Here is an 18,577-nt window from a genome sequence, read left to right as displayed (position 1 = left end):
CTAGGGTTTAGGGCCAGGTTTCCGGGGCTCGGCATTATGGTTAAGGGTTCGGGGCTAGGGCTTAGGGCTCAGCTTTAGGGTTCAGGGCTCGGCTTTAGGGTTTAGGGCTCCGGAATATTGTTTAGGGCTCGGCTCTAGGGTTTAGGGCCAGGTTTCCGGGGCTCGGCATTATGGTTTAGGGTTCGGGGCTAGGGCTTAGGGCTCAGCTTTAGGGTTCAGGGCTCGTCTTTAGGGTTTAGGGCTCCGGAATATTGTTTAGGGCTCGGCTCTAGGGTTTAGGGCCAGGTTTCCGGGGCTCGGCATTATGGTTTAGGGTTCGGGGCTAGGGCTTAGGGCTCAGCTTTAGGGTTCAGGGCTCGTCTTTAGGGTTTAGGGCTCCGGAATATTGTTTAGGGCTCGGTTCGAGGGTTTAGGGCCAGGTTTCCGGGGCTCGGCATTATGGTTAAGGGTTCGGGGCTAGGGCTTAGGGCTCAGCTTTAGGGTTCAGGGCTCGGCTTTAGGGTTTGGGGCTCCGGAATAGGGTTTAGGGCTTGGTTCTAGGGTTTAGGGCCAGGTTTCCGGTGCTCAGCATTAGGGTTTAGGGCTCGGGGCTAGGGCTTAGGGCTCAGCTTTAGGGTTCAGGGCTCGTCTTTAGGGTTTAGGGCTCCGGAATATTGTTTAGGGCTCGGCTCTAGGGTTTAGGGCCAGGTTTCCGGGGCTCGGCATTATGGTTTAGGGTTCGGGGCTAGGGCTTAGGGCTCAGCTTTAGGGTTTAGGGCTCGGCTTTAGGGTTTAGGTCTCCGGAATATTGTTTAGGGCTCGGCTCTAGGGTTTAGGGCCAGGTTTCCGGGGCTCGGCATTATGGTTAAGGGTTCGGGGCTAGGGCTTAGGGCTCAGCTTTAGGGTTCAGGGCTCGGCTTTAGGGTTTGGGGCTCCGGAATATTGTTTAGTGCTCGGTTCTAGGGTTTAGGGCCAGGTTTCCGGGGCTCGGCATTATGGTTTAGGGTTCGGGGCTAGGGCTTAGGGCTCAGCTTTAGGGTTCAGGGCTCGTCTTTAGGGTTTAGGGCTCCGGAATATTGTTTAGGGCTCGGTTCGAGGGTTTAGGGCCAGGTTTCCGGGGCTCGGCATTATGGTTTAGGGTTCGGGGCTAGGGCTTAGGGCTCAGCTTTAGGGTTTAGGGCTCGGCTTTAGGGTTTAGGGCTCCGGAATATTGTTTAGGGCTCGGCTCTAGGGTTTAGGGCCAGGTTTCCGGGGCTCGGCATTATGGTTAAGGGTTCGGGGCTAGGGCTTAGGGCTCAGCTTTAGGGTTCAGGGCTCGTCTTTAGGGTTTAGGGCTCCGGAATATTGTTTAGGGCTCGGCTCTAGGGTTTAGGGCCAGGTTTCCGGGGCTCGGCATTATGGTTAAGGGTTCGGGGCTAGGGCTTAGGGCTCAGCTTTAGGGTTCAGGGCTCGGCTTTAGGGTTTGGGGCTCCGGAATATTGTTTAGTGCTCGGTTCTAGGGTTTAGGGCCAGGTTTCCGGGGCTCGGCATTATGGTTTAGGGTTCGGGGCTAGGGCTTAGGGCTCAGCTTTAGGGTTCAGGGCTCGGCTTTAGGGTTTAGGTCTCCGGAATATTGTTTAGTGCTCGGTTCTAGGGTTTAGGGCCAGGTTTCCGGGGCTCGGCATTATGGTTTAGGGTTCGGGGCTAGGGCTTAGGGCTCAGCTTTAGGGTTCAGGGCTCGTCTTTAGGGTTTAGGGCTCCGGAATATTGTTTAGGGCTCGGCTCTAGGGTTTAGGGCCAGGTTTCCGGGGCTCGGCATTATGGTTAAGGGTTCGGGGCTAGGGCTTAGGGCTCAGCTTTAGGGTTCAGGGCTCGGCTTTAGGGTTTAGGTCTCCGGAATATTGTTTAGGGCTCGGCTCTAGGGTTTAGGGCCAGGTTTCCGGGGCTCGGCATTATGGTTAAGGGTTCGGGGCTAGGGCTTAGGGCTCAGCTTTAGGGTTCAGGGCTCGTCTTTAGGGTTTAGGGCTCCGGAATATTGTTTAGGGCTCGGTTCGAGGGTTTAGGGCCAGGTTTCCGGGGCTCGGCATTAGGGTTTAGGGCTCGGGGCTAGGGCTTAGGGCTCAGCTTTAGGGTTCAGGGCTCGTCTTTAGGGTTTAGGGCTCCGGAATATTGTTTAGGGCTCGGCTCTAGGGTTTAGGGCCAGGTTTCCGGGGCTCGGCATTATGGTTAAGGGTTCGGGGCTAGGGCTTAGGGCTCAGCTTTAGGGTTCAGGGCTCGGCTTTAGGGTTTGGGGCTCCGGAATATTGTTTAGTGCTCGGTTCTAGGGTTTAGGGCCAGGTTTCCGGGGCTCGGCATTATGGTTTAGGGTTCGGGGCTAGGGCTTAGGGCTCAGCTTTAGGGTTTAGGGCTCGGCTTTAGGGTTTAGGGCTCCGGAATATTGTTTAGGGCTCGGTTCGAGGGTTTAGGGCCAGGTTTCCGGGGCTCGGCATTATGGTTTAGGGTTCGGGGCTAGGGCTTAGGGCTCAGCTTTAGGGTTCAGGGCTCGGCTTTAGGGTTTGGGGCTCCGGAATATTGTTTAGTGCTCGGTTCTAGGGTTTAGGGCCAGGTTTCCGGGGCTCGGCATTATGGTTTAGGGTTCGGGGCTAGGGCTTAGGGCTCAGCTTTAGGGTTCAGGGCTCGGCTTTAGGGTTTGGGGCTCCGGAATAGGGTTTAGGGCTTGGTTCTAGGGTTTAGGGCCAGGTTTCCGGTGCTCAGCATTAGGGTTTAGGGCTCGGGGCTAGGGCTTAGGGCTCAGCTTTAGGGTTCAGGGCTCGTCTTTAGGGTTTAGGGCTCCGGAATATTGTTTAGGGCTCGGCTCTAGGGTTTAGGGCCAGGTTTCCGGGGCTCGGCATTATGGTTTAGGGTTCGGGGCTAGGGCTTAGGGCTCAGCTTTAGGGTTCAGGGCTCGGCTTTAGGGTTTAGGGCTCCGGAATATTGTTTAGGGCTCGGTTCGAGGGTTTAGGGCCAGGTTTCCGGGGCTCGGCATTAGGGTTTAGGGCTCGGGGCTAGGGCTTAGGGCTCAGCTTTAGGGTTCAGGGCTCGTCTTTAGGGTTTAGGGCTCCGGAATATTGTTTAGGGCTCGGCTCTAGGGTTTAGGGCCAGGTTTCCGGGGCTCGGCATTATGGTTAAGGGTTCGGGGCTAGGGCTTAGGGCTCAGCTTTAGGGTTCAGGGCTCGGCTTTAGGGTTTAGGGCTCCGGAATATTGTTTAGGGCTCGGCTCTAGGGTTTAGGGCCAGGTTTCCGGGGCTCGGCATTATGGTTTAGGGTTCGGGGCTAGGGCTTAGGGCTCAGCTTTAGGGTTCAGGGCTCGTCTTTAGGGTTTAGGGCTCCGGAATATTGTTTAGGGCTCGGCTCTAGGGTTTAGGGCCAGGTTTCCGGGGCTCGGCATTATGGTTTAGGGTTCGGGGCTAGGGCTTAGGGCTCAGCTTTAGGGTTCAGGGCTCGTCTTTAGGGTTTAGGGCTCCGGAATATTGTTTAGGGCTCGGTTCGAGGGTTTAGGGCCAGGTTTCCGGGGCTCGGCATTATGGTTAAGGGTTCGGGGCTAGGGCTTAGGGCTCAGCTTTAGGGTTCAGGGCTCGGCTTTAGGGTTTGGGGCTCCGGAATAGGGTTTAGGGCTTGGTTCTAGGGTTTAGGGCCAGGTTTCCGGTGCTCAGCATTAGGGTTTAGGGCTCGGGGCTAGGGCTTAGGGCTCAGCTTTAGGGTTCAGGGCTCGTCTTTAGGGTTTAGGGCTCCGGAATATTGTTTAGGGCTCGGCTCTAGGGTTTAGGGCCAGGTTTCCGGGGCTCGGCATTATGGTTTAGGGTTCGGGGCTAGGGCTTAGGGCTCAGCTTTAGGGTTTAGGGCTCGGCTTTAGGGTTTAGGTCTCCGGAATATTGTTTAGGGCTCGGCTCTAGGGTTTAGGGCCAGGTTTCCGGGGCTCGGCATTATGGTTAAGGGTTCGGGGCTAGGGCTTAGGGCTCAGCTTTAGGGTTCAGGGCTCGGCTTTAGGGTTTGGGGCTCCGGAATATTGTTTAGTGCTCGGTTCTAGGGTTTAGGGCCAGGTTTCCGGGGCTCGGCATTATGGTTTAGGGTTCGGGGCTAGGGCTTAGGGCTCAGCTTTAGGGTTCAGGGCTCGTCTTTAGGGTTTAGGGCTCCGGAATATTGTTTAGGGCTCGGTTCGAGGGTTTAGGGCCAGGTTTCCGGGGCTCGGCATTATGGTTTAGGGTTCGGGGCTAGGGCTTAGGGCTCAGCTTTAGGGTTTAGGGCTCGGCTTTAGGGTTTAGGGCTCCGGAATATTGTTTAGGGCTCGGCTCTAGGGTTTAGGGCCAGGTTTCCGGGGCTCGGCATTATGGTTAAGGGTTCGGGGCTAGGGCTTAGGGCTCAGCTTTAGGGTTCAGGGCTCGTCTTTAGGGTTTAGGGCTCCGGAATATTGTTTAGGGCTCGGCTCTAGGGTTTAGGGCCAGGTTTCCGGGGCTCGGCATTATGGTTAAGGGTTCGGGGCTAGGGCTTAGGGCTCAGCTTTAGGGTTCAGGGCTCGGCTTTAGGGTTTGGGGCTCCGGAATATTGTTTAGTGCTCGGTTCTAGGGTTTAGGGCCAGGTTTCCGGGGCTCGGCATTATGGTTTAGGGTTCGGGGCTAGGGCTTAGGGCTCAGCTTTAGGGTTCAGGGCTCGGCTTTAGGGTTTAGGTCTCCGGAATATTGTTTAGTGCTCGGTTCTAGGGTTTAGGGCCAGGTTTCCGGGGCTCGGCATTATGGTTTAGGGTTCGGGGCTAGGGCTTAGGGCTCAGCTTTAGGGTTCAGGGCTCGTCTTTAGGGTTTAGGGCTCCGGAATATTGTTTAGGGCTCGGCTCTAGGGTTTAGGGCCAGGTTTCCGGGGCTCGGCATTATGGTTAAGGGTTCGGGGCTAGGGCTTAGGGCTCAGCTTTAGGGTTCAGGGCTCGGCTTTAGGGTTTAGGTCTCCGGAATATTGTTTAGGGCTCGGCTCTAGGGTTTAGGGCCAGGTTTCCGGGGCTCGGCATTATGGTTAAGGGTTCGGGGCTAGGGCTTAGGGCTCAGCTTTAGGGTTCAGGGCTCGTCTTTAGGGTTTAGGGCTCCGGAATATTGTTTAGGGCTCGGTTCGAGGGTTTAGGGCCAGGTTTCCGGGGCTCGGCATTAGGGTTTAGGGCTCGGGGCTAGGGCTTAGGGCTCAGCTTTAGGGTTCAGGGCTCGTCTTTAGGGTTTAGGGCTCCGGAATATTGTTTAGGGCTCGGCTCTAGGGTTTAGGGCCAGGTTTCCGGGGCTCGGCATTATGGTTAAGGGTTCGGGGCTAGGGCTTAGGGCTCAGCTTTAGGGTTCAGGGCTCGGCTTTAGGGTTTGGGGCTCCGGAATATTGTTTAGTGCTCGGTTCTAGGGTTTAGGGCCAGGTTTCCGGGGCTCGGCATTATGGTTTAGGGTTCGGGGCTAGGGCTTAGGGCTCAGCTTTAGGGTTTAGGGCTCGGCTTTAGGGTTTAGGGCTCCGGAATATTGTTTAGGGCTCGGCTCTAGGGTTTAGGGCCAGGTTTCCGGGGCTCGGCATTATGGTTTAGGGTTCGGGGCTAGGGCTTAGGGCTCAGCTTTAGGGTTCAGGGCTCGGCTTTAGGGTTTGGGGCTCCGGAATAGGGTTTAGGGCTTGGTTCTAGGGTTTAGGGCCAGGTTTCCGGTGCTCAGCATTAGGGTTTAGGGCTCGGGGCTAGGGCTTAGGGCTCAGCTTTAGGGTTCAGGGCTCGTCTTTAGGGTTTAGGGCTCCGGAATATTGTTTAGGGCTCGGCTCTAGGGTTTAGGGCCAGGTTTCCGGGGCTCGGCATTATGGTTTAGGGTTCGGGGCTAGGGCTTAGGGCTCAGCTTTAGGGTTTAGGGCTCGGCTTTAGGGTTTAGGTCTCCGGAATATTGTTTAGGGCTCGGCTCTAGGGTTTAGGGCCAGGTTTCCGGGGCTCGGCATTATGGTTAAGGGTTCGGGGCTAGGGCTTAGGGCTCAGCTTTAGGGTTCAGGGCTCGGCTTTAGGGTTTGGGGCTCCGGAATATTGTTTAGTGCTCGGTTCTAGGGTTTAGGGCCAGGTTTCCGGGGCTCGGCATTATGGTTTAGGGTTCGGGGCTAGGGCTTAGGGCTCAGCTTTAGGGTTCAGGGCTCGTCTTTAGGGTTTAGGGCTCCGGAATATTGTTTAGGGCTCGGTTCGAGGGTTTAGGGCCAGGTTTCCGGGGCTCGGCATTATGGTTTAGGGTTCGGGGCTAGGGCTTAGGGCTCAGCTTTAGGGTTTAGGGCTCGGCTTTAGGGTTTAGGGCTCCGGAATATTGTTTAGGGCTCGGCTCTAGGGTTTAGGGCCAGGTTTCCGGGGCTCGGCATTATGGTTAAGGGTTCGGGGCTAGGGCTTAGGGCTCAGCTTTAGGGTTCAGGGCTCGTCTTTAGGGTTTAGGGCTCCGGAATATTGTTTAGGGCTCGGCTCTAGGGTTTAGGGCCAGGTTTCCGGGGCTCGGCATTATGGTTAAGGGTTCGGGGCTAGGGCTTAGGGCTCAGCTTTAGGGTTCAGGGCTCGGCTTTAGGGTTTGGGGCTCCGGAATATTGTTTAGTGCTCGGTTCTAGGGTTTAGGGCCAGGTTTCCGGGGCTCGGCATTATGGTTTAGGGTTCGGGGCTAGGGCTTAGGGCTCAGCTTTAGGGTTCAGGGCTCGGCTTTAGGGTTTAGGTCTCCGGAATATTGTTTAGTGCTCGGTTCTAGGGTTTAGGGCCAGGTTTCCGGGGCTCGGCATTATGGTTTAGGGTTCGGGGCTAGGGCTTAGGGCTCAGCTTTAGGGTTCAGGGCTCGTCTTTAGGGTTTAGGGCTCCGGAATATTGTTTAGGGCTCGGCTCTAGGGTTTAGGGCCAGGTTTCCGGGGCTCGGCATTATGGTTAAGGGTTCGGGGCTAGGGCTTAGGGCTCAGCTTTAGGGTTCAGGGCTCGGCTTTAGGGTTTAGGGCTCCGGAATATTGTTTAGGGCTCGGCTCTAGGGTTTAGGGCCAGGTTTCCGGGGCTCGGCATTATGGTTTAGGGTTCGGGGCTAGGGCTTAGGGCTCAGCTTTAGGGTTCAGGGCTCGTCTTTAGGGTTTAGGGCTCCGGAATATTGTTTAGGGCTCGGCTCTAGGGTTTAGGGCCAGGTTTCCGGGGCTCGGCATTAGGGTTTAGGGCTCGGGGCTAGGGCTTAGGGCTCAGCTTTAGGGTTCAGGGCTCGGCTTTAGGGTTTGGGGCTCCGGAATATTGTTTAGTGCTCGGTTCTAGGGTTTAGGGCCAGGTTTCCGGGGCTCGGCATTATGGTTTAGGGTTCGGGGCTAGGGCTTAGGGCTCAGCTTTAGGGTTCAGGGCTCGGCTTTAGGGTTTAGGGCTCCGGAATATTGTTTAGGGCTCGGCTCTAGGGTTTAGGGCCAGGTTTCCGGGGCTCGGCATTATGGTTTAGGGTTCGGGGCTAGGGCTTAGGGCTCAGCTTTAGGGTTTAGGGCTCGGCTTTAGGGTTTAGGTCTCCGGAATATTGTTTAGGGCTCGGCTCTAGGGTTTAGGGCCAGGTTTCCGGGGCTCGGCATTATGGTTAAGGGTTCGGGGCTAGGGCTTAGGGCTCAGCTTTAGGGTTCAGGGCTCGGCTTTAGGGTTTGGGGCTCCGGAATATTGTTTAGTGCTCGGTTCTAGGGTTTAGGGCCAGGTTTCCGGGGCTCGGCATTATGGTTTAGGGTTCGGGGCTAGGGCTTAGGGCTCAGCTTTAGGGTTCAGGGCTCGTCTTTAGGGTTTAGGGCTCCGGAATATTGTTTAGGGCTCGGTTCGAGGGTTTAGGGCCAGGTTTCCGGGGCTCGGCATTATGGTTTAGGGTTCGGGGCTAGGGCTTAGGGCTCAGCTTTAGGGTTTAGGGCTCGGCTTTAGGGTTTAGGGCTCCGGAATATTGTTTAGGGCTCGGCTCTAGGGTTTAGGGCCAGGTTTCCGGGGCTCGGCATTATGGTTAAGGGTTCGGGGCTAGGGCTTAGGGCTCAGCTTTAGGGTTCAGGGCTCGTCTTTAGGGTTTAGGGCTCCGGAATATTGTTTAGGGCTCGGCTCTAGGGTTTAGGGCCAGGTTTCCGGGGCTCGGCATTATGGTTAAGGGTTCGGGGCTAGGGCTTAGGGCTCAGCTTTAGGGTTCAGGGCTCGGCTTTAGGGTTTGGGGCTCCGGAATAGGGTTTAGGGCTTGGTTCTAGGGTTTAGGGCCAGGTTTCCGGTGCTCGGCATTAGGGTTTAGGGCTCGGGGCTAGGGCTTAGGGCTCAGCTTTAGGGTTCAGGGCTCGGCTTTAGGGTTTAGGGCTCCGGAATATTGTTTAGGGCTCGGTTCTAGGGTTTAGGGCCAGGTTTCCGGGGCTCGGCATTATGGTTTAGGGTTCGGGGCTAGGGCTTAGGGCTCAGCTTTAGGGTTCAGGGCTCGGCTTTAGGGTTTGGGGCTCCGGAATATTGTTTAGTGCTCGGTTCTAGGGTTTAGGGCCAGGTTTCCGGGGCTCGGCATTATGGTTTAGGGTTCGGGGCTAGGGCTTAGGGCTCAGCTTTAGGGTTTAGGGCTCGGCTTTAGGGTTTAGGTCTCCGGAATATTGTTTAGGGCTCGGCTCTAGGGTTTAGGGCCAGGTTTCCGGGGCTCGGCATTATGGTTTAGGGTTCGGGGCTAGGGCTTAGGGCTCAGCTTTAGGGTTCAGGGCTCGTCTTTAGGGTTTAGGGCTCCGGAATATTGTTTAGGGCTCGGTTCTAGGGTTTAGGGCCAGGTTTCCGGGGCTCGGCATTATGGTTTAGGGTTCGGGGCTAGGGCTTAGGGCTCAGCTTTAGGGTTCAGGGCTCGGCTTTAGGGTTTGGGGCTCCGGAATAGGGTTTAGGGCTTGGTTCTAGGGTTTAGGGCCAGGTTTCCGGTGCTCAGCATTAGGGTTTAGGGCTCGGGGCTAGGGCTTAGGGCTCAGCTTTAGGGTTCAGGGCTCGGCTTTAGGGTTTAGGGCTCCGGAATATTGTTTAGGGCTCGGCTCTAGGGTTTAGGGCCAGGTTTCCGGGGCTCGGCATTATGGTTTAGGGTTCGGGGCTAGGGCTTAGGGCTCAGCTTTAGGGTTTAGGGCTCGGCTTTAGGGTTTAGGTCTCCGGAATATTGTTTAGGGCTCGGCTCTAGGGTTTAGGGCCAGGTTTCCGGGGCTCGGCATTATGGTTAAGGGTTCGGGGCTAGGGCTTAGGGCTCAGCTTTAGGGTTCAGGGCTCGGCTTTAGGGTTTGGGGCTCCGGAATATTGTTTAGTGCTCGGTTCTAGGGTTTAGGGCCAGGTTTCCGGGGCTCGGCATTATGGTTTAGGGTTCGGGGCTAGGGCTTAGGGCTCAGCTTTAGGGTTCAGGGCTCGTCTTTAGGGTTTAGGGCTCCGGAATATTGTTTAGGGCTCGGTTCGAGGGTTTAGGGCCAGGTTTCCGGGGCTCGGCATTATGGTTTAGGGTTCGGGGCTAGGGCTTAGGGCTCAGCTTTAGGGTTTAGGGCTCGGCTTTAGGGTTTAGGGCTCCGGAATATTGTTTAGGGCTCGGCTCTAGGGTTTAGGGCCAGGTTTCCGGGGCTCGGCATTATGGTTAAGGGTTCGGGGCTAGGGCTTAGGGCTCAGCTTTAGGGTTCAGGGCTCGTCTTTAGGGTTTAGGGCTCCGGAATATTGTTTAGGGCTCGGCTCTAGGGTTTAGGGCCAGGTTTCCGGGGCTCGGCATTATGGTTAAGGGTTCGGGGCTAGGGCTTAGGGCTCAGCTTTAGGGTTCAGGGCTCGGCTTTAGGGTTTGGGGCTCCGGAATAGGGTTTAGGGCTTGGTTCTAGGGTTTAGGGCCAGGTTTCCGGTGCTCGGCATTAGGGTTTAGGGCTCGGGGCTAGGGCTTAGGGCTCAGCTTTAGGGTTCAGGGCTCGGCTTTAGGGTTTGGGGCTCCGGAATATTGTTTAGTGCTCGGTTCTAGGGTTTAGGGCCAGGTTTCCGGGGCTCGGCATTATGGTTAAGGGTTCGGGGCTAGGGCTTAGGGCTCAGCTTTAGGGTTCAGGGCTCGGCTTTAGGGTTTGGGGCTCCGGAATATTGTTTAGTGCTCGGTTCTAGGGTTTAGGGCCAGGTTTCCGGGGCTCGGCATTATGGTTTAGGGTTCGGGGCTAGGGCTTAGGGCTCAGCTTTAGGGTTCAGGGCTCGTCTTTAGGGTTTAGGGCTCCGGAATATTGTTTAGGGCTCGGTTCGAGGGTTTAGGGCCAGGTTTCCGGGGCTCGGCATTATGGTTTAGGGTTCGGGGCTAGGGCTTAGGGCTCAGCTTTAGGGTTTAGGGCTCGGCTTTAGGGTTTAGGGCTCCGGAATATTGTTTAGGGCTCGGCTCTAGGGTTTAGGGCCAGGTTTCCGGGGCTCGGCATTATGGTTTAGGGCTCGGGGCTAGGGCTTAGGGCTCAGCTTTAGGGTTCAGGGCTCGTCTTTAGGGTTTAGGGCTCCGGAATATTGTTTAGGGCTCGGCTCTAGGGTTTAGGGCCAGGTTTCCGGGGCTCGGCATTATGGTTTAGGGTTCGGGGCTAGGGCTTAGGGCTCAGCTTTAGGGTTCAGGGCTCGTCTTTAGGGTTTAGGGCTCCGGAATATTGTTTAGGGCTCGGCTCTAGGGTTTAGGGCCAGGTTTCCGGGGCTCGGCATTATGGTTTAGGGTTCGGGGCTAGGGCTTAGGGCTCAGCTTTAGGGTTCAGGGCTCGTCTTTAGGGTTTAGGGCTCCGGAATATTGTTTAGGGCTCGGCTCTAGGGTTTAGGGCCAGGTTTCCGGGGCTCGGCATTAGGGTTTAGGGCTCGGGGCTAGGGCTTAGGGCTCAGCTTTAGGGTTCAGGGCTCGGCTTTAGGGTTTGGGGCTCCGGAATATTGTTTAGTGCTCGGTTCTAGGGTTTAGGGCCAGGTTTCCGGGGCTCGGCATTATGGTTTAGGGTTCGGGGCTAGGGCTTAGGGCTCAGCTTTAGGGTTCAGGGCTCGGCTTTAGGGTTTAGGGCTCCGGAATATTGTTTAGGGCTCGGCTCTAGGGTTTAGGGCCAGGTTTCCGGGGCTCGGCATTATGGTTTAGGGTTCGGGGCTAGGGCTTAGGGCTCAGCTTTAGGGTTTAGGGCTCGGCTTTAGGGTTTAGGTCTCCGGAATATTGTTTAGGGCTCGGCTCTAGGGTTTAGGGCCAGGTTTCCGGGGCTCGGCATTATGGTTAAGGGTTCGGGGCTAGGGCTTAGGGCTCAGCTTTAGGGTTCAGGGCTCGGCTTTAGGGTTTGGGGCTCCGGAATATTGTTTAGTGCTCGGTTCTAGGGTTTAGGGCCAGGTTTCCGGGGCTCGGCATTATGGTTTAGGGTTCGGGGCTAGGGCTTAGGGCTCAGCTTTAGGGTTCAGGGCTCGTCTTTAGGGTTTAGGGCTCCGGAATATTGTTTAGGGCTCGGTTCGAGGGTTTAGGGCCAGGTTTCCGGGGCTCGGCATTATGGTTTAGGGTTCGGGGCTAGGGCTTAGGGCTCAGCTTTAGGGTTTAGGGCTCGGCTTTAGGGTTTAGGGCTCCGGAATATTGTTTAGGGCTCGGCTCTAGGGTTTAGGGCCAGGTTTCCGGGGCTCGGCATTATGGTTAAGGGTTCGGGGCTAGGGCTTAGGGCTCAGCTTTAGGGTTCAGGGCTCGTCTTTAGGGTTTAGGGCTCCGGAATATTGTTTAGGGCTCGGCTCTAGGGTTTAGGGCCAGGTTTCCGGGGCTCGGCATTATGGTTAAGGGTTCGGGGCTAGGGCTTAGGGCTCAGCTTTAGGGTTCAGGGCTCGGCTTTAGGGTTTGGGGCTCCGGAATAGGGTTTAGGGCTTGGTTCTAGGGTTTAGGGCCAGGTTTCCGGTGCTCAGCATTAGGGTTTAGGGCTCGGGGCTAGGGCTTAGGGCTCAGCTTTAGGGTTCAGGGCTCGTCTTTAGGGTTTAGGGCTCCGGAATATTGTTTAGGGCTCGGCTCTAGGGTTTAGGGCCAGGTTTCCGGGGCTCGGCATTATGGTTTAGGGTTCGGGGCTAGGGCTTAGGGCTCAGCTTTAGGGTTTAGGGCTCGGCTTTAGGGTTTAGGTCTCCGGAATATTGTTTAGGGCTCGGCTCTAGGGTTTAGGGCCAGGTTTCCGGGGCTCGGCATTATGGTTAAGGGTTCGGGGCTAGGGCTTAGGGCTCAGCTTTAGGGTTCAGGGCTCGGCTTTAGGGTTTGGGGCTCCGGAATATTGTTTAGTGCTCGGTTCTAGGGTTTAGGGCCAGGTTTCCGGGGCTCGGCATTATGGTTTAGGGTTCGGGGCTAGGGCTTAGGGCTCAGCTTTAGGGTTCAGGGCTCGTCTTTAGGGTTTAGGGCTCCGGAATATTGTTTAGGGCTCGGCTCTAGGGTTTAGGGCCAGGTTTCCGGGGCTCGGCATTATGGTTAAGGGTTCGGGGCTAGGGCTTAGGGCTCAGCTTTAGGGTTCAGGGCTCGGCTTTAGGGTTTGGGGCTCCGGAATATTGTTTAGTGCTCGGTTCTAGGGTTTAGGGCCAGGTTTCCGGGGCTCGGCATTATGGTTTAGGGTTCGGGGCTAGGGCTTAGGGCTCAGCTTTAGGGTTCAGGGCTCGTCTTTAGGGTTTAGGGCTCCGGAATATTGTTTAGGGCTCGGCTCTAGGGTTTAGGGCCAGGTTTCCGGGGCTCGGCATTATGGTTAAGGGTTCGGGGCTAGGGCTTAGGGCTCAGCTTTAGGGTTCAGGGCTCGGCTTTAGGGTTTAGGTCTCCGGAATATTGTTTAGGGCTCGGCTCTAGGGTTTAGGGCCAGGTTTCCGGGGCTCGGCATTATGGTTAAGGGTTCGGGGCTAGGGCTTAGGGCTCAGCTTTAGGGTTCAGGGCTCGGCTTTAGGGTTTGGGGCTCCGGAATATTGTTTAGTGCTCGGTTCTAGGGTTTAGGGCCAGGTTTCCGGGGCTCGGCATTATGGTTTAGGGTTCGGGGCTAGGGCTTAGGGCTCAGCTTTAGGGTTCAGGGCTCGTCTTTAGGGTTTAGGGCTCCGGAATATTGTTTAGGGCTCGGTTCGAGGGTTTAGGGCCAGGTTTCCGGGGCTCGGCATTATGGTTTAGGGTTCGGGGCTAGGGCTTAGGGCTCAGCTTTAGGGTTCAGGGCTCGGCTTTAGGGTTTGGGGCTCCGGAATAGGGTTTAGGGCTTGGTTCTAGGGTTTAGGGCCAGGTTTCCGGTGCTCAGCATTAGGGTTTAGGGCTCGGGGCTAGGGCTTAGGGCTCAGCTTTAGGGTTCAGGGCTCGGCTTTAGGGTTTGGGGCTCCGGAATAGGGTTTAGGGCTTGGTTCTAGGGTTTAGGGCCAGGTTTCCGGTGCTCGGCATTATGGTTAAGGGTTCGGGGCTAGGGCTTAGGGCTCAGCTTTAGGGTTCAGGGCTCGTCTTTAGGGTTTAGGGCTCCGGAATATTGTTTAGGGCTCGGTTCGAGGGTTTAGGGCCAGGTTTCCGGGGCTCGGCATTAGGGTTTAGGGCTCGGGGCTAGGGCTTAGGGCTCAGCTTTAGGGTTCAGGGCTCGGCTTTAGGGTTTGGGGCTCCGGAATAGGGTTTAGGGCTTGGTTCTAGGGTTTAGGGCCAGGTTTCCGGTGCTCGGCATTAGGGTTTAGGGCTCGGGGCTAGGGCTTAGGGCTCAGCTTTAGGGTTCAGGGCTCGGCTTTAGGGTTTAGGGCTCCGGAATATTGTTTAGGGCTCGGTTCTAGGGTTTAGGGCCAGGTTTCCGGGGCTCGGCATTATGGTTTAGGGTTCGGGGCTAGGGCTTAGGGCTCAGCTTTAGGGTTCAGGGCTCGGCTTTAGGGTTTGGGGCTCCGGAATAGGGTTTAGGGCTTGGTTCTAGGGTTTAGGGCCAGGTTTCCGGTGCTCAGCATTAGGGTTTAGGGCTCGGGGCTAGGGCTTAGGGCTCAGCTTTAGGGTTCAGGGCTCGTCTTTAGGGTTTAGGGCTCCGGAATATTGTTTAGGGCTCGGCTCTAGGGTTTAGGGCCAGGTTTCCGGGGCTCGGCATTATGGTTTAGGGTTCGGGGCTAGGGCTTAGGGCTCAGCTTTAGGGTTCAGGGCTCGGCTTTAGGGTTTGGGGCTCCGGAATATTGTTTAGTGCTCGGTTCTAGGGTTTAGGGCCAGGTTTCCGGGGCTCGGCATTATGGTTTAGGGTTCGGGGCTAGGGCTTAGGGCTCAGCTTTAGGGTTCAGGGCTCGTCTTTAGGGTTTGGGGCTCCGGAATAGGGTTTAGGGCTCGGCTCTAGGGTTTAGGGCCAGGTTTCCGGGGCTCGGCATTATGGTTAAGGGTTCGGGGCTAGGGCTTAGGGCTCAGCTTTAGGGTTCAGGGCTCGTCTTTAGGGTTTAGGGCTCCGGAATATTGTTTAGGGCTCGGCTCTAGGGTTTAGGGCCAGGTTTCCGGGGCTCGGCATTAGGGTTTAGGGCTCGGGGCTAGGGCTTAGGGCTCAGCTTTAGGGTTCAGGGCTCGGCTTTAGGGTTTGGGGCTCCGGAATATTGTTTAGTGCTCGGTTCTAGGGTTTAGGGCCAGGTTTCCGGGGCTCGGCATTATGGTTTAGGGTTCGGGGCTAGGGCTTAGGGCTCAGCTTTAGGGTTCAGGGCTCGTCTTTAGGGTTTAGGGCTCCGGAATATTGTTTAGGGCTCGGCTCTAGGGTTTAGGGCCAGGTTTCCGGGGCTCGGCATTATGGTTAAGGGTTCGGGGCTAGGGCTTAGGGCTCAGCTTTAGGGTTCAGGGCTCGGCTTTAGGGTTTAGGTCTCCGGAATATTGTTTAGGGCTCGGCTCTAGGGTTTAGGGCCAGGTTTCCGGGGCTCGGCATTATGGTTAAGGGTTCGGGGCTAGGGCTTAGGGCTCAGCTTTAGGGTTCAGGGCTCGGCTTTAGGGTTTGGGGCTCCGGAATATTGTTTAGTGCTCGGTTCTAGGGTTTAGGGCCAGGTTTCCGGGGCTCGGCATTATGGTTTAGGGTTCGGGGCTAGGGCTTAGGGCTCAGCTTTAGGGTTCAGGGCTCGTCTTTAGGGTTTAGGGCTCCGGAATATTGTTTAGGGCTCGGTTCGAGGGTTTAGGGCCAGGTTTCCGGGGCTCGGCATTATGGTTTAGGGTTCGGGGCTAGGGCTTAGGGCTCAGCTTTAGGGTTCAGGGCTCGGCTTTAGGGTTTGGGGCTCCGGAATAGGGTTTAGGGCTTGGTTCTAGGGTTTAGGGCCAGGTTTCCGGTGCTCAGCATTAGGGTTTAGGGCTCGGGGCTAGGGCTTAGGGCTCAGCTTTAGGGTTCAGGGCTCGGCTTTAGGGTTTGGGGCTCCGGAATAGGGTTTAGGGCTTGGTTCTAGGGTTTAGGGCCAGGTTTCCGGTGCTCGGCATTATGGTTAAGGGTTCGGGGCTAGGGCTTAGGGCTCAGCTTTAGGGTTCAGGGCTCGTCTTTAGGGTTTAGGGCTCCGGAATATTGTTTAGGGCTCGGTTCGAGGGTTTAGGGCCAGGTTTCCGGGGCTCGGCATTAGGGTTTAGGGCTCGGGGCTAGGGCTTAGGGCTCAGCTTTAGGGTTCAGGGCTCGGCTTTAGGGTTTGGGGCTCCGGAATAGGGTTTAGGGCTTGGTTCTAGGGTTTAGGGCCAGGTTTCCGGTGCTCGGCATTAGGGTTTAGGGCTCGGGGCTAGGGCTTAGGGCTCAGCTTTAGGGTTCAGGGCTCGGCTTTAGGGTTTAGGGCTCCGGAATATTGTTTAGGGCTCGGTTCTAGGGTTTAGGGCCAGGTTTCCGGGGCTCGGCATTATGGTTTAGGGTTCGGGGCTAGGGCTTAGGGCTCAGCTTTAGGGTTCAGGGCTCGGCTTTAGGGTTTGGGGCTCCGGAATAGGGTTTAGGGCTTGGTTCTAGGGTTTAGGGCCAGGTTTCCGGTGCTCAGCATTAGGGTTTAGGGCTCGGGGCTAGGGCTTAGGGCTCAGCTTTAGGGTTCAGGGCTCGTCTTTAGGGTTTAGGGCTCCGGAATATTGTTTAGGGCTCGGCTCTAGGGTTTAGGGCCAGGTTTCCGGGGCTCGGCATTATGGTTTAGGGTTCGGGGCTAGGGCTTAGGGCTCAGCTTTAGGGTTCAGGGCTCGGCTTTAGGGTTTAGGGCTCCGGAATATTGTTTAGGGCTCGGTTCTAGGGTTTAGGGCCAGGTTTCCGGGGCTCGGCATTATGGTTTAGGGTTCGGGGCTAGGGCTTAGGGCTCAGCTTTAGGGTTCAGGGCTCGGCTTTAGGGTTTGGGGCTCCGGAATAGGGTTTAGGGCTTGGTTCTAGGGTTTAGGGCCAGGTTTCCGGGGCTCGGCATTATGGTTTAGGGTTCGGGGCTAGGGCTTAGGGCTCAGCTTTAGGGTTCAGGGCTCGTCTTTAGGGTTTAGGGCTCCGGAATATTGTTTAGGGCTCGGTTCGAGGGTTTAGGGCCAGGTTTCCGGGGCTCGGCATTATGGTTTAGGGTTCGGGGCTAGGGCTTAGGGCTCAGCTTTAGGGTTCAGGGCTCGGCTTTAGGGTTTGGGGCTCCGGAATAGGGTTTAGGGCTTGGTTCTAGGGTTTAGGGCCAGGTTTCCGGTGCTCAGCATTAGGGTTTAGGGCTCGGGGCTAGGGCTTAGGGCTCAGCTTTAGGGTTCAGGGCTCGTCTTTAGGGTTTAGGGCTCCGGAATATTGTTTAGGGCTCGGCTCTAGGGTTTAGGGCCAGGTTTCCGGGGCTCGGCATTATGGTTTAGGGTTCGGGGCTAGGGCTTAGGGCTCAGCTTTAGGGTTTAGGGCTCGGCTTTAGGGTTTAGGTCTCCGGAATATTGTTTAGGGCTCGGCTCTAGGGTTTAGGGCCAGGTTTCCGGGGCTCGGCATTATGGTTAAGGGTTCGGGGCTAGGGCTTAGGGCTCAGCTTTAGGGTTCAGGGCTCGGCTTTAGGGTTTGGGGCTCCGGAATATTGTTTAGTGCTCGGTTCTAGGGTTTAGGGCCAGGTTTCCGGGGCTCGGCATTATGGTTTAGGGTTCGGGGCTAGGGCTTAGGGCTCAGCTTTAGGGTTCAGGGCTCGTCTTTAGGGTTTAGGGCTCCGGAATATTGTTTAGGGCTCGGCTCTAGGGTTTAGGGCCAGGTTTCCGGGGCTCGGCATTATGGTTAAGGGTTCGGGGCTAGGGCTTAGGGCTCAGCTTTAGGGTTCAGGGCTCGGCTTTAGGGTTTGGGGCTCCGGAATATTGTTTAGTGCTCGGTTCTAGGGTTTAGGGCCAGGTTTCCGGGGCTCGGCATTATGGTTTAGGGTTCGGGGCTAGGGCTTAGGGCTCAGCTTTAGGGTTCAGGGCTCGGCTTTAGGGTTTAGGTCTCCGGAATATTGTTTAGTGCTCGGTTCTAGGGTTTAGGGCCAGGTTTCCGGGGCTCGGCATTATGGTTTAGGGTTCGGGGCTAGGGCTTAGGGCTCAGCTTTAGGGTTCAGGGCTCGTCTTTAGGGTTTAGGGCTCCGGAATATTGTTTAGGGCTCGGCTCTAGGGTTTAGGGCCAGGTTTCCGGGGCTCGGCATTATGGTTAAGGGTTCGGGGCTAGGGCTTAGGGCTCAGCTTTAGGGTTCAGGGCTCGTCTTTAGGGTTTAGGGCTCCGGAATATTGTTTAGGGCTCGGTTCGAGGGTTTAGGGCCAGGTTTCCGGGGCTCGGCATTAGGGTTTAGGGCTCGGGGCTAGGGCTTAGGGCTCAGCTTTAGGGTTCAGGGCTCGTCTTTAGGGTTTAGGGCTCCGGAATATTGTTTAGGGCTCGGCTCTAGGGTTTAGGGCCAGGTTTCCGGGGCTCGGCATTATGGTTTAGGGTTCGGGGCTAGGGCTTAGGGCTCAGCTTTAGGGTTCAGGGCTCGGCTTTAGGGTTTAGGTCTCCGGAATATTGTTTAGTGCTCGGTTCTAGGGTTTAGGGCCAGGTTTCCGGGGCTCGGCATTATGGTTTAGGGTTCGGGGCTAGGGCTTAGGGCTCAGCTTTAGGGTTCAGGGCTCGTCTTTAGGGTTTAGGGCTCCGGAATATTGTTTAGGGCTCGGCTCTAGGGTTTAGGGCCAGGTTTCCGGGGCTCGGCATTAGGGTTTAGGGCTCGGGGCTAGGGCTTAGGGCTCAGCTTTAGGGTTCAGGGCTCGGCTTTAGGGTTTGGGGCTCCGGAATAGGGTTTAGGGCTTGGTTCTAGGGTTTAGGGCCAGGTTTCCGGTGCTCGGCATTATGGTTAAGGGTTCGGGGCTAGGGCTTAGGGCTCAGCTTTAGGGTTCAGGGCTCGGCTTTAGGGTTTAGGTCTCCGGAATATTGTTTAGGGCTCGGCTCTAGGGTTTAGGGCCAGGTTTCCGGGGCTCGGCATTATGGTTAAGGGTTCGGGGCTAGGGCTTAGGGCTCAGCTTTAGGGTTCAGGGCTCGTCTTTAGGGTTTAGGGCTCCGGAATATTGTTTAGGGCTCGGCTCTAGGGTTTAGGGCCAGGTTTCCGGGGCTCGGCATTATGGTTTAGGGTTCGGGGCTAGGGCTTAGGGCTCAGCTTTAGGGTTTAGGGCTCGGCTTTAGGGTTTGGGGCTCCGGAATAGGGTTTAGGGCTTGGTTCTAGGGTTTAGGGCCAGGTTTCCGGTGCTCGGCATTAGGGTTTAGGGCTCGGGGCTAGGGCTTAGGGCTCAGCTTTAGGGTTCAG

The sequence above is a fragment of the Triturus cristatus genome, chromosome 9 (genome assembly GCF_964204655.1).
Source record: "Triturus cristatus chromosome 9, aTriCri1.1, whole genome shotgun sequence".
Classification (NCBI taxonomy): domain Eukaryota; kingdom Metazoa; phylum Chordata; class Amphibia; order Caudata; family Salamandridae; genus Triturus; species Triturus cristatus.
The sequence above is the reverse complement of the archived record's forward strand: the minus strand, read 5'-3'. Positions refer to the sequence as shown.